General features: G+C 45.1%; 1 protein-coding gene across 2 annotated transcripts in view; it reads left to right on the forward strand.

Moving 5' to 3' along the window:
• Positions 1-5,682: 5,682 nt before the first annotated feature.
• MTRES1 (mitochondrial transcription rescue factor 1) overlaps positions 5,683-12,952 on the forward strand; it is a 47,503-nt gene continuing 40,233 nt past the window's right edge. Inside the window, exon 1 of one of the 2 annotated variants that reach the window (XM_060283752.2) lies at positions 5,683-5,998. The gene's annotated coding sequence lies outside the window, so the exon portion shown is untranslated. Of the gene's footprint in view, positions 5,999-11,334; positions 11,427-12,952 lie in introns of those variants that run through there. The other variant, XM_060283753.2, reaches the window with a different exon arrangement.

Below are 12,952 nucleotides of genomic sequence, written 5' to 3' on the forward strand. Positions count from 1 at the left end.
TACAGGTACACAACGCCATTCTGGGACATCCCTGAAGGACAGTGATAAAGGGAAACGCTCCTAGTGGGCAAAATTACAAGCAGTGGTCGGAAGGAGAAATGGCCAGAGATTAAGTCTATACCAGCTCATGGTCTGTGGCCAACAGTTTGGCTGAATGGACATAGATAGAACATGATTAGAAAATCGGTGACAAGGCAGGATGAGGAAGAGGTATGTGGAGAGACGTCTTTGAACAGGAAAAGAATGTGAAGATATTTTTGTCCCATGTGAATGTTCACTAAAAGGTAACCTCAGCAGAGGGGGATTCTAATAATCAAGTGGATAAGATGGCCTGTTCTGTGGATACCAGTCAGCTTCCTTCCCTGCCCATCCCTGTCATCATCCAATGGGCTCATGAACAAAGTGGCCACGGTGGCAGATATGGAGATTATGCATGGTCCCAGTAACATCGGCTTGTATTAAGGCTGTTCTGGCTACAGCCACTGCTGAGGGCTCAGTCTGCTGCATCAGGGACCAATACCGAGTTCCCTATACGGCTCCATTGCTTGAGTTCCCTATACGGCTCCATTGCTTGAGGTGATCGGCCAGATGGAATGTTGATTACATGGGACCACATCATCATAGAAGGGGCAGCATTTTATTCTTAAAGGAGTAAACACTTATTCTGAATATGGATTTGCCTTCCCTGCATGCGATGCTTCTACCAAAACTACCATCCGTGGATTTACAGAGCACCCTATCAACCACCATGGTGATTCGCACAACATTGCTTCTGATCAAGGAACTTCTTATTCCCAAATTCCAGCCTTTTGGCTAGAGCTAGGAGTCCAGGACTACACTGGAAGAGTCAAAGAACTCAGGACTACTAAAGGAGCAGATGGAAATGACAATCTCAGAAAACCAAAGTGACTTGTGGCCCTCCGTGCAGATATGAATACATTGCCAGTGACTACACAGACTGAGGGACCTAGCACGTGCTGTTCCCTCCACCAGGAATTCTGCAGATCCTCCATAACATAGCTCAAATGTCAAAGACCGTCCATAATCACTCAACCATAGCCCATGCTTCTTGCTACCCTGGCCCGTTTCCCTCACAGTACTTGCCAGTATACTGCCTATTTGTCATATGCATACTCTTTTCCTCAGCTACAGTAAAAGGCCTTGTCCAGCAAGTTCAGCATTCAATCGAATCTTCAGTAACCTGACACGTAGCTGGCATTCAATAGTTGCTGAGTAAGTAGGGATGCCCACTTGAAGGCCTAAAGATGTCAAATTTCAGATGGATTCTTTAGCCAAGACATGCTGCTCGCTGCCAACGCAAAATAGCTTAACTGTAATGTTCTGTTTACTAGGAAAATACTGAGGTATATACATCCCTAATGGTTTAAGTAGACTCACACAACCACGATAACCCACAAAGTATTCCTTGCATTGGAAAAACATTCAATGGATTGCTTTCAGCCATCTTTTTATTTACAGTTTGTGTTTAATGCAAATCAATTCCATAACAAGAGAAGTTACTATGAATCAAAGCATAAATACACAAACACAATATACAATCCAAAATAGATGTACAGCATTCAGGCATGAAACAAAAGAGAATGTTCATTCACACACACAGTAGCTTGAGATCTGTTGGATATGGTTGTTCCAGTGTAGATTTCTAAAGATGGAAAAAAAATGACTGGTTATCAAGACTACTGTGGCCGTATTAGATTTCGGAACATCTAAGCATCAGTGTGTGACCATGCGAACAAAAGACTTTAGGGAGTGTCTATTTTTAAAAAGGTTTCTGTGCATCAAGGCAGTTGTGAAAAGATTTACTTTCCAAAATCAAGCCCATTTTAGGCTTAGGACCAGGTTCTAACTATCTAAAAATATTGAATGATAACATAAAGTGTTCCAAATGTGGCTATTCTGATTCAGTTTAAAAAGAAGTATTTACAGAAAAGAGTACAAAAGTTTTTCTGAATTTAATGTAAGCAAACTTCCAGTCTTCCCTTGCCAAATATATTTGATTTATAGTTTAGCTCCTTCACATTGCCTTTTTAATTTCAAGATTTGTCAATCTTACCTTCAAAGCAGATCATTTTTTAAACTGTAAAAAGTATCCGACATATGCAGAAATAAAAAGCATTTTGAATTAGTTGAGATCAATGTAATTCTACTCTTTGTTATCTGTTTAGCTAAATGAATCTACTGCTCTTTTTGAATAAGAATAGTCGATAAATATATAAGCAAAATGTACTCATTATGCTTGGATTTGGGGTAGATTCCAATCCATCATTGCCCTGGTACATATCAATGACTATATAAAAATTCAAATGCAATGTCAAACCCAAACCCCAAGGGAAAGAAAGAGTTCAGTTCCCAAGAGAACAGCGATAGCCTAACATAAAATTTTCTCTAGAGTACATCAGCATTAAATTAGTACTGCTGAAACAACACATTGAGCATTTACAGTAACACCTGGAAGTTCCTTCTAATGTACATATAAATAGAATCACAGAAGCTTTGTTTTACCTCATTGTTTTATGGCCTTATAAATTTAATGAACAAATGAAAACTGAATCTCTGTTCCACATCCCATTCTTTATCTCTAGGTAAGATAAAATCTATTCTCACTTTCAAGGTAGAGTTTTATGTGTCCATACTTCTTAAGCCACATTTAAGGAAATCATCTCTTAACTAATTTTGGATGTTGTCTCTCTTCATCTTGTAGAGGAGACTCCAGCAGATTTAATATTGGCATTCGTCATCTAGTCAAACCCTTCACATGCTCTTCAAACCAATCAAATTTGGGATCCTCAACAGTTTCTGTCAATAAAATAAGGTGTGGAACCAGCAGATTCATTCAATGAAGACCTGTTCTTTTTTCCCTTGTCACACTGGATGTCTGGATGCCATCTGAATTGGGTTTAGAGGATGGGAAGTACAGATGTTTCTTGGCCTGAGTCTCTTAACAGTAGAGATGTAGAAGGGAGAGTGAGATCACCAAGAGACCGGCTGTTGACTGCAGAGTACCGGCACTTGCCTTGGTGGTGGCATTCGCTGGATTGGGGGCAGCTGAGGTATGCTGGGAGGAATTACTTGGAGGCGTTACAACAGTTGTTTGATTTGAATAAATCTAAAATATATAAGAAGTTACACTGATCAATTTCCAACATCACGGTTGTCTCCACATACACTTAATATGCAATTAAGATGATATATTCTCAGATTGCTCTGTTCCCATTATTCCCTTACACACATCATTTAATTCTGAATTTTTGCTTAGTCCCACCAAGATCTTTTAGTTTCAAAACCCACTACCTAGAGATACTTAATGACTGCAAGTAGCAACAACCACCAAAAACAAGCAAACAAAAATGTTCAATAACTACATAACTACCAAGAGTATGACTTTACCCTTAAAAAGTAATAAGTAACCAAGTTAACTAATCCAGTTTCTGATTATATTAACTGGCATTGCAAAAAAGGTTTCCTCTATTTTCCCAAGAAGGGGAGATTTTAAAGTTGCACAAATAATTTGGATTTTAAAATATGGTAATTTGAGACATGTTATGGGAATTGAGTCGTCTATCCTGGATTTGCTGGGTAACTTTCACATACCCATTTAATACAGCCTTGCGTTTAACTTAAGGGGCCCTGCGTATCTTATCTGCTCCCTTGAAATCTTGAAAATTATATATAACCCATCTCAAAAATGGCCACGATATTCATTTTAAGTTGAAAAGTATAATATAATGAACCCCTGCCTTAAGGCAAAATGATTTCACCCAAAGCATCGTGAAGTCGGAATGACTTCACAACAGATGAGAGGGTTTGGTGGTGTTTTCACCAGCTGCAGCCTTCCTGCCTGGTCACTAAGCTCACCACTGTGGCCAAGGACCAAGGTCCCCCCCAGTGTCCCAGCGCCTGAGTGGCATTATTCACCACACTATTTTTCAAGTCACTAAATGCACAGTCCAGCGGGGCACGTGGTAATCTCTCCTTTGTCACGGAACAAAGGCAGTTGGGGGATTTCAGCTCTCACTGCAAGAGAGGGTTTACAACGGCTTCTGATTACAGGCGGGACCAGGACGTGGCACCAAGCAGGTCTGGCCACATGTACGTCTGGCTGCCTTATCAATCCAAAGATAAAACCATTCTGTCTTTTGTTGTAAACCCATAAGGTAAACCCAGCTCCTTTTGTTATAAAACCCATAAGGACATTAAGCAAGCATTGACTAAAACATTGGTAAATCCTATCTAAAATAGACTAATTTTTAAAATCTCGATAAAGTCAAATGTATTTATTGTAAACCTACCCAATAGCTTGTGCTTCCAGGAAAAAGCACTTCCACTAAAAGGAAAGCATTAATATGGTACATAATTTAAAACAGGGCTCGCTGTTTGGGGGCAAGACCTGTTTTGGGATCCCTGAAGGCAATCTGTTCTTATTCAACAAAGCTTTGGTGCATCAGGTGACTTTTTTACTAGAGCCCAGGGCAGCAATAGGAGAATCAAAGGGTCCTCCACTACAACGAAAAAAGCTGTTAATATATTAAACTGACATGAAACAAAATTTTCCCTACCAAACTACCAAAGATTTATTTGCATAACTGTTAATAAAACCCCTCAAATTTGGAGGTGGGGTGGAGGATCTGGTTGGAAAGGTGATGGAGTGGGCGGGGGAGAGCAGCGTTTCTGGTGGCCGTGCCCCTCCCCCACCGAGGAATGGTGAAAGGCTCGCGAGCGCAGCCGACCCGCAAGACAACAATAGGGTACAGTTACGCAGCCCGCGGAGCGGAAGACGAGGAGCGCTCCGCTCTCAGGCTGCGCTCCCAGGTGAGCCCGGCGGCTGGGTGTCTGGGGACCTGGCGCACCCAACTTTTCGGACGAAATGCTCAGCAGACACTCAGAAAGCCCCAATGGAAGGCGATGGCGAGCCACCCGCTCGGGCACCTCTACCTACCCTCCAAGCCCAAGCTGCTGGAGACAAGTGCCCCTTCTCTCTCTCCCAGCGCCCCCCCACCACTTGGATCTCCCAGGCTCAGCCCCTGGCCTCCCTCGCGGCCGCCGCGCACCCACCCGGCCGGACACCGCAAGCGAGGTCGGTTCCCGGGACAGAGGATCTGGAGAGGAGGCATTGGGGACAGGGACAAAGCCTTGCGGGGACTCGGGACAGAAATGTCCCACCCACCGCCTGCCCAGAGCTAGTCAATCTGGCTAACACGGGGTTCCGTGGTGACAAGAGATGGACCTGTAAAGTCGTCCTCGGGAGAGCACAGGGTCAGGAGAGGGTCCCCGCCCAGGCCTCAGCCCCGAAACACGCGGGACTGAGGTGGGTTGATAGGGCCAGGTAGCCGCGGCTTCCTCGGGATCCACGAACCAGCTCTGAGCGGAGAACGGACGAGAGCAGCGCCCCCGAAGGGTATCGTCCCCTCTCTTTGTGTGGTGCGCTGGGGACGCGAAGACACTCGTAGAGGGAAGCGGGGTGTTCATGGGATCCAGGGACGACCTCCCCAAAGGGCCTGAGGTCTCCAGGCGCTCCAGAGGTGGGGAGCGCACCTTCTCTTCCCCGCTAGCACCTCGGACTTCTGGGTGAAAGCAGGCGGTGGGCGTCAGGCTGCCTGGGAAGGGCTGCGCGGAACCCGAGGTGGGGCGGAGTCCTCCCAGCCCACGCGCGGAGGTGCTTTGTTTCCGGGGCCGCGGAGGGTGGAGGCAGCCGCCACGGAGTGGAAAGTGGGCTCCACATTGCCGTCCCACCAGGTCTGATTCTACTAGATTCTCTCTCCGAGTCCGGGCCCGTGGCCCGAGGTGGGGGGCACAAGCCAGTCCCCAGGGGGCGGCCCCACCCCCCCTAGGGCGCGGACCCCAAGCCCCAGCGTGCGCCAGGACCTCACCTGCGTAGGTAAGAGCAGTGCCAGAAGCAGCAGCCCCAGTCCAAGCCTGACCACCATCGCTTTGCCCATGTCCGCTCCGTCGGTGCGCAGCGCGTCTCACTGGATGCGAGGTACGTGAAGGACCGCTGGCTCCGGGCGGGCGCAGGCAAGGTGGGGAGGGCGGCTGGCGGGCGGGACCTTATATACCGGGACAGCCACAATAGCCGTGACGTGGCGCCGCCCGCCCACCCGCGCTCCCCTCCTCCGCCGCCGCCGCCGCCGCCGCCGCCCACCGCGCGCGCCCGCTGGCCGCCTGGCCGCCTCCCCGCCTCTCCGCATCCCGGCCCTCGCCTGGCTCCCAGCGCCCTCTCCCTCCGCCGGCCCCGGAGACCTCCGGGCGGCAGGTGGGCGGCCGGCGCTGCTGGCTCCCGGAGGGATGCTTTGTCTTTCCCCGGGCAGGCAGCGTGCAGGCTGGCACAGGCGCCCGGCACCTCCCACACACGACCCGGGGCGAACTAGCGAGCCACACACGCCGTTCCCGGGGCCGAGCCCAAGTTTCCTTTGTTTCCCCGGACCTGCCATCTTACCCCCCAAAAGAAAAGAATGAGCCTCCCGCGCGGCGGCCAGCCTCCAGTCCCGGCTGTGACTACGGCGCGGACCCCGGGGCTCCCTCGGCTAGGGTTTTCTCCGATTTCCGCCCCAGAGGAAGGGGAACCGTGCGGGGTTTGTGGGTGTCCCGGACCTGGCGACGGGAAAAGGGCGCCGGCACGCGCGTGCCCTTCCCAGGCTGGTCGGCCGGGCTGGCAGGCGGCGCCCGCGCTCAAAGCAATGTGTGTGTGCTCGGCCCCGCGCCCGTCACGCCCGCCCCTTCCCCCAGCCACTCGCTTTGTTTTTGGAGCTCCTCGTGTTCGCCTGTGAGAGTTCTATGGGGCATCCCAGGTCCCCGGACCCCCGAGAGGTGGGGAGCCGCCCGCCGGGCGCGGACACGCAGCCCGGACACTGGTGACGACTGAGTTTCGGTCCCCGGCGCTCCTCCCTGCCGCCACTGGCGGACGGGGGCGAGGAGACGATAACCCACTCTGAGGGGTGATTTCCCCCTCCCCAGCCCTAAAGGCCCCGCCGGCCCTCACCACGCGGCTTTGCTCCCAGGTCCTACCCAGGGAGCGGGAACCTCCTTGGCGGTCCCATTAGAATTCGCTGCCCCAGTGGAATTCCTGGGGACATGCTTCTTTGGTCTCTGTTGCAACGTACTTGCTCATTATCCTTTTAAAGAGCAAAAGCTTTCGGGATAAGGTTTTTACTTTTCCATAGCTGCCATTAGGCGATTTAATGAACTGGTGCATGTAGGAGATTAGTCATTATTCTGCAGATTTGAGTGGAATATATTTTCTAACCATCCTATTGTGAAAACTTTCAAGCACACAGTGAAAGTAGAAACTCTTACTGGTGGAAGGTTTTTTATTTAATTTGAGTTGCGGGACATAATCTTTTTATTTAAAGTTTGCCCAAGTGGTTTGCCTTCTTTGAAGCAAACAGAGACCAAACATAGTAAGACTGTAAATTTGTTTAAATTTTACTTTTGCAGAGCAACCTGGTTAAACAAGGTTTGTTTTACGGAAGCAGAGTGGCAATGGAATCCACAATAGTTGGTCTGTGACTGAATGGGCCTGTGCCTTACTGGTCAACCACTTTAACTCAGTAACTTTCCACGTTTAGTATGTACTCTGCAGCACTTGAATTTCTGTCCTGCACCAGCGGATTTTCCTGTTTTACAGTATTATCACCTTGTATAGAAATAACCTAGCCTGTTCCAGGACGTGAATGGTCTGTGGCCCAGAGGTGCCTCGTCCCAAGGCAGGGCCCATAGGAGAAGCGGCTTGTTGAACTACATGGTAGTATTCATAGGATGCATTAATTTTGTCCTGCATCTCCTTTTTCTATTCCTGGTCCCCTCCTCCTCCCTCCTCCCTGTTATTAATTTGAAGAGATTAACTAAGGGAGTGGTTAAGAATAGATTCTAGAGCCAGACTGCCTTGGTCCAAATCCCCGTTGTGCTACTTTTACTTGAGGCAAAAAGCCTCCGTTTCTTCATCTGTAAAATGGAGATAATAGAGCCATTATGAATTAGTTATTAAAGGGTTGTTGTATATAAAGTGTTAGAACAGTGCCTGCCTTACCCCGGGAGCTCTCAGGTGATATTTGCTCCTGCACTGAAGGTCCCAGGAACCTTCTTTGCAGCTGTGTGATTCATGAAAGACATAGCAAGCACCAACTAGTACCCAGATCCCGTAAGGCACCTCATCACCAGCTAATGAGACTGCATAATTCACAAAGCAAGGCCCTTCGTATCTGCCTAGCAGTTCCCCTGGGCATCCTATAAGGGGTGTTACTTGGGGCTTTGGCAATTCTGTACCCTGGAGGCTTAGCCCTCCTAGGGAAGTCCTCATTACAAATCCTCCGTGCCACTCTATTTCCTATATGGCAAGAAACTCAAGAAAACTGCCTGAATCTTTCCTCTAGGTTTCTTTCTGTGAATTCCTTCTTCCTGTTCATTCTTCTCTTCTGGTTTTCTATAGTCATTTGTTTGCTTTTCCCGTAATCAATAATAGCTCATGCTCCTAAGACTATACACTGTGAATCTCAATAGTTATCCTAGAATTTTTCTTAAGACACATCGCCAATTTATATTTTTATAAAGAAAGTATTTCATGGAACGATCTTGTAACTGATGGATTCCATACATTGGCATATGTGTGGAAAGTCATAGCTTTAAGTTTTAATATTTTTTCCATGAGATAGCATGTGACCCAATTTTTTGATGCTAGTTCTCTTATGAGTAAAATTAAGGAAGCAATACATACAATTTCTTAGTGCAGAACTGTGAGGAGTGATGAAGAACCAAACTAAAGATCCAGAGTCTAGGTAGACTCTGAAGTCAGACCTGGACTTGAACCCTGCTGCATCACTTTCTAGGGGTCTGACTTTGGGAGAGCTTCCCAACCTCTGACACCTCAGTTTTCTCATCTGGAAAATGGGCTAATAATACCTGCCTCACAGGGGTATGATCTTCACTGAGATAATGTGTATGGTTAGCAGAGTGCCTGGCACATAGTAGGGACTCACTAAGCTGCCACTTCTGTTGCTGTAGGATCTATTCATTATAGTGTGGCTTTTGAAATCTTTCATTTGTATAGCAATTGCTCTTTTTCTCAAGCACCTTTGCAGGTGGTATTTTGTATGTGCACCTATGAGGTCAGTAAGGCAGACCTCATTTCTGAGGCACAGAGAAGTTAAGTAACTTACCCAAAGCCACATAGCCAGTTATGGTACCTCACCTAAAACCATAACCAAAGTTTCCTGACCAGATCCCAAGTGTTTTCTGTTTTGCCAACAAGAGCAGAGACACATCTTCCTACACCATATCCTCTTCGTCAAGCACTCAATCAATGTTTGCTGGCTGAATAGGCTAATGTTAAGGGAGCAGGTTAATTTGCTTTTTAAGGTAAAATAGTAAATCCTATTTTTAGGGGAAGAGAAGATATTACTTGACATTTTTAGAACGTCAACAAAATGGGTATGAAATATATTAATCCAATAACGGATGTTTCTTCTGTGCTCTGTAGCAGAAATGGTGGCTGGAATAATTAAATAATTCGTTTAAATTCTATTCTGCAATATGGTGGTGTTTATGTTCACAATACTCTTCCCCCTTATTCCGTACCACCATTAAATGCATTAAATTCCATGCATTTAATATTTTGATCTATCCTGGTTTTTTAGCTAAGCTTTGTTCCAAACCCAGGAACTCCAGCCTGCTCCAACCATGAGATGGCAGTGAAGGTGACCAAGTGAAAGAGCGTTTTTGACTGAGTAGGTTCTAAGTCCTGAGGCTAGAGCTTGTTGAATCAGCAGATGGAGTCGCAGCCTGACTCTCTGTGGGGACGTGCTGCCCTCTGCTGACCATAGGAACCCCTCAGCTCTCACTGTCAAAAAATAAAATAAAACCCCTCCTTTGTGCCGACTATAAACGCCCTGAATTTTTGAAGCCTTGTAAAGCTAATAAACCGCAATGAGCTTCCTTGACTATTAGTTCCTTTTTTCCCTCTAGAGACTCTCAAAGAAATTCTCTGAGGTCTTAGGCTTCAATCAAACAAGAAAACAAATGTAAAGTGTAGGAATTGTATTATTTTCAAATGCAAATTGAGTAGTAGGATGCCTGCCTCTAAGCATCCTGGGGATTTTTTTCTTAAGGAAATGAAACAAAAAGAAGTAACTCTTAATCTCCTTGGCCAGAATTTAAATTCAGTGTCTCCATTGTGTGTTGTCAAGGATGTGAGAAAGCCAGTCTTCTCATCGACACTGATGGGATTATGAATGGAATTTGACATCTATCAGTATTAAAAATACATATCCCCTTAGACCTAGCAGTTCTAATTTTAGGAACTTAATTTAGGAACAGATATACTTGCAGAAATGCAAAAGAGTTTTTGCAGCACTGCTTGTAACAGCAAAGGATTGGAAATCACCTAATTATCCACCGATAAAGCCCCAACTAAAGAAATGATAGCATGTCCGTATCACGAAATAGTATCAGTCATTTAAAAGAGCATAATATATACTACAAAGAAAAATAACCAAATAAATTCTTAAGTGAATAAAAGTAAGATGCAGAACACTGTGTACACTAGGGTACTATCTGTGTTGAAAGGAAGGAAGGAAGGAAGGGGGAAAGGAAGAAAGAAAGAAAAAAAAAGCTAGACAGAAAAAGAGATTATTTCCAAAGGGATACACAAGAAATTGATAGTGGTGTTTGCCTCTGAGCAGGGAGCTGGCTGGGCTAGGGCACAGAAGAAGTAAGAGCCATTTTTCATTACATACTGGTTTGTACTCTTTGAATTTTGTACATTACTTATTCACAAATAGATAAAATCATTTAAATAATGTCAATACATTCTGTGGCTGACTCCCATACAGCAAGTGTGTGGAAAACGGATTTTTTCTGGCCCCCGGGAAAGAAATTCCTTGTACCCCACCCCCACCCCGCCTTCTCTCAGGAGCCCTCCTTCCATCATTCACAGGTTCTTGAACAGAAATTATAGTTTTGCCTCAGCTCATCCGTCCAATGACAACTGTGAGACCAATTCTCTCGAGTCCAGATGGTACACACACAAAAGCTTTCAGGAAAAATGAAGAACGGAGCTGAAGAAAAAATAATGAGAAATCACTTGGCAAATCATCTATTTCATCATTTTATTCTCCCTGCGGTGTCTTGAGCGGCCGAGGCTTTTAGAGGAAGAAGAGCTTGGGGTTGGGGGTTGCTTCACAGGAAGGCCTGAGCTGGGAGGGGTTAGTCCCTTTAAGGGAGCTTTTAAAGATTCCCCTTCCACTCCTGGGCAGAAGATGGAGGCGAGGGCTAATTTGGTAAATCCTAGCGTGGGTGAAACCCTACTTCATCCTCACAGAAATGAATCTTCAGGCCACAAGAGTGCTACATCATTTGCCATTTACATGTGGACCCTAAACGACCCTTGGCTTGGGAATAATGAAACTGGAAGAGTGGTAAAGTATAGATATTTTTTTCATGCTCCTATGATTTTTAGTCTTATGTCCATATCCTTTGTTTGTCCAGGTCCTTCCTTTTACGTTAGATTTCAGGCAAGAGGGTCCCTTACGCTACAAGAGATTAGTAAAATTTTAAGTGGCCAGGAAAATTGGATTAAATATTTTTTACAAACCTAAATAATGTTATAACATGTAACACAATGGTCCATTTCATAAAATGTGACATTGTGCCGGAAACAGGAACCACATTTTCAGACTTTGTGAAATAAGAGTCAACCATTAAAATAAGATTAAGTGATTTTTTTTTTTTTTTTTTTGGCTGCACTGCACGGCATGTGGGAAAACTTAGTCCCCCAACCTGGGATCGAACCTGCACCCCCGGCAGTGGAAGCACAGAGTTTTAACCACTGGACCGCCAGGGAAGTCCTAAGGCTAGGTGAATTTAATAAGCTAGGTTGAAAAGGGATTTCTCTATTGAGAGCCATATCTATATATATAGATCTTTGAGTTTTTAAAAAAAGTCCTCTCAACATTTTTTTACATATTTTTTTCTTTTTCAGATTTTAAGTGTAATATTTTAAGGTCCAATATAGAAAAATTTGGAAAATACAGAAAAGTACAGTAAAGAATATTAAAATTACTCATAGACCCCTAACCAGAAATAACCACTAATAATAAATTTTTTAGTATTTTCTTTTTGATTATGTATATACTTATGTATTTAGAGTTTGCTGGCTTATTTGTTTTGCTGAATTAGGAGCAAATTGTGCATAAAGTTTTCTATCTTGTTTTTTCCACTCAATAGAAAACAGTAAAAAAAATTTAATCATAAAATTTGAGGCCACATGACAAGATTAATGAAATAATGGGGTGACCTGTGCAAGCGACCAGCTAGGGTTTCTGCAAGATCCAAATTCACCCAGGTCCTCCTGGCTTCAGTCTGGTGCACTGGTAGCATTTATTTGCTCCAAATATCGATGGGGATGATTCAGGGTTCAGGGGTTGGCAGGACTTCCAGGACAGCAGTGTCAATTTCTGGACTCTTTTGGAGGTAGGAGAACACTGGGTCTCTGCATCCCTGCTTTCCAAGAAGGGATGCTCTGTCCCTTGTCCTCCCTCTACATTCCCCACACCCCAGAAGGCCTTTAGTGCAGCCTTATTAGAATTAGAAAAGGGGAGCTGATAAGGATGAGAGCCAATAGCATTGTATCTGAATTTGTATTATCTCAGGACGTATTTTTGGCAGCCTTTACTCTATTTTTCTTTGTCATTACATGTTCTTCAAAAACATTATTCATAATGACTGTACAAAATTCTTTCTTATTGAATGTTTGTTCCTATTGTAGATAACCTCATAAACATTCTAACACACGTTTTGTTTTCATTCCTGGTTATTTTCTTAATGGTACATTCCTAGTTTGGATCTTGAAATGAACTGCCAAATTGTCATCTAGAAATGTACACTCACAACAGCAACGTGTGAGATCGCCAAACCCACAAACCTTTGCTGAACGTGAGAATTA

Source organism: Globicephala melas, chromosome 14 (assembly GCF_963455315.2).
Source record: "Globicephala melas chromosome 14, mGloMel1.2, whole genome shotgun sequence".
Lineage (NCBI taxonomy): Eukaryota > Metazoa > Chordata > Mammalia > Artiodactyla > Delphinidae > Globicephala > Globicephala melas.